This window comes from Mus pahari, chromosome 1, assembly GCF_900095145.1.
Source record: "Mus pahari chromosome 1, PAHARI_EIJ_v1.1, whole genome shotgun sequence".
NCBI lineage: Eukaryota > Metazoa > Chordata > Mammalia > Rodentia > Muridae > Mus > Mus pahari.
The window spans coordinates 1,048,237-1,049,896 of NC_034590.1; the positions used below are offsets into that span (position 1 = coordinate 1,048,237).

Genomic DNA, 1,660 nt, shown 5'->3' on the forward strand with positions numbered 1-1,660 from the left:
CCTGCTTCTACCTCTGAGATTAAATGTACACCATGAAGCCTAGCTTTTCTTTTTGAGTCACTTTCTTAAATATACAACCCGTAATAGCATTATTTCTCACACTCCCTCGTCCTGCAGAACACTGAGGAGAATGGCAGGCCCTTAGGATATGGCGGCACTGCACTAACAGGCTTCACCACAGGCCTAGAGAGCCTGAGGGGACAGAACCAAGACTCCAACCCGATACCACAGAGCCACACCCCATGATCAACCATGGCATTGCTCATCTGGATCTGGCCAACGTTACCCATTCCACACACACACACACCACCGCGCGCACACACACACACACACACACACACACACACTCAGAAAATCACTAGCTCTCAAAGATGCCAAATTCATTGCTATCACTTTTCCACTCCCATAATCCTCATAAGTGAACACATCATCTATCACCGACATTCTTGGTCTGCTTTGAAAACGAGGCTTGTAAAGATCAAAGGATCTGATGTGATGCCATCCAAATAGAAATCGATTTATGAAATCAGAGTTTGAAAGACCTAACGTTAACCTCTGGAGGTTCCTACCTAGAACAACTTAGGAAAAGGGTGATTGTACAGAAAAAAAGGCAGGGTTCATTGAAATGAGGTATTAAGAGGAAAGGGAAGGGACAACATACGCTCACGTTCCTCCTTCATTTACTGGTAATTCCATATTCTAAAACTAAAACCTCACATCCAAAACTGAAACACCGAACTCACTCTTGAGTCTTAGATGTGTAGCAATAAATGTTCTCATTTTCTCCAGCTCTCCTTTTGAGGCCGACTAGGGGAGCAAGCATGAGATCGATCGCAGACTATATCGGAGAGCGTCCTCCGCGAGCACTTTCCTTCAAGTCCCTCACCACTCTCATGGCTGCAGCTCTGAGAAACCTAGGGGATGCAACAGAGAGCTGCCCTCCTAGGCGACCCTCGGAGGCACTTCCGGCCTTAAAAGCACCTCCCAAGCTCAAGTCTTCCTCAGGGAAGGCTTCCCTTCAGACTCCACGCCTGACTTCTCCTTAGTGATGCTTAGTCCTCTGCTCCAACCCCTGTGGCCTTGAAAGAAAACGGTAAGCACAGTGACACAGATGACGCACAGAGCTCAAGGTGTGTATACACAGAGAGACGCGCGCGCGCGCGCGCACACACACACACACACACACACACACACACACACACACACACACAGGCTCACACGCGCTCGTACGCGTCAACATCTCCATCCACCCTACACCAGCGCCCACACCGATACCCAGCCCGCTGATTCCCGCCTTCCTCTGTGGAGACCGAAGCCAGCCAGCAATTACTTCGGACCGGAAAGATCAGGCCTTCCGTATTGGTGGCACCAGGACGCCAAAGACCCTTCGCGGCGTCCGGGGCTAAGTGGAGCCTTCAAGAAGCCCGGCGTTTCCGAGAGGTCCCAGCATGCAACTTAGCCCAGCCCATCCGGGAACTGGGCCCAGTGGCTTGTGGGAGTTCCCACGGTGGGGGGCGAGGGGGCTCCCCGTGCTTCCAGGGGAGGCGGCCTCCTGCGATCAAAACCGAGTTCCCTGTTCTGTGTTTACCTGATTTTTCTCTCCCGTGGCGTGGACGAAGGAACGGAAATTTCAAAATTCAGAGTAGGAAGTAAGATCAGG

At 51.3% G+C, this 1,660-nt stretch overlaps 1 long non-coding RNA gene across 1 annotated transcript in view; it reads right to left on the bottom strand.

Moving 5' to 3' along the window:
- The window catches only part of LOC115062590, a 6,130-nt gene extending 4,716 nt beyond the window's left edge, over positions 1-1,414 (bottom strand). The window contains exon 1 of the long non-coding RNA XR_003842526.1: positions 1,276-1,414. This is a non-coding gene — a long non-coding RNA (uncharacterized LOC115062590). The remainder of the gene's footprint in view (positions 1-1,275) is intronic.
- Between the last annotated feature and the right edge of the window lie 246 nt (positions 1,415-1,660).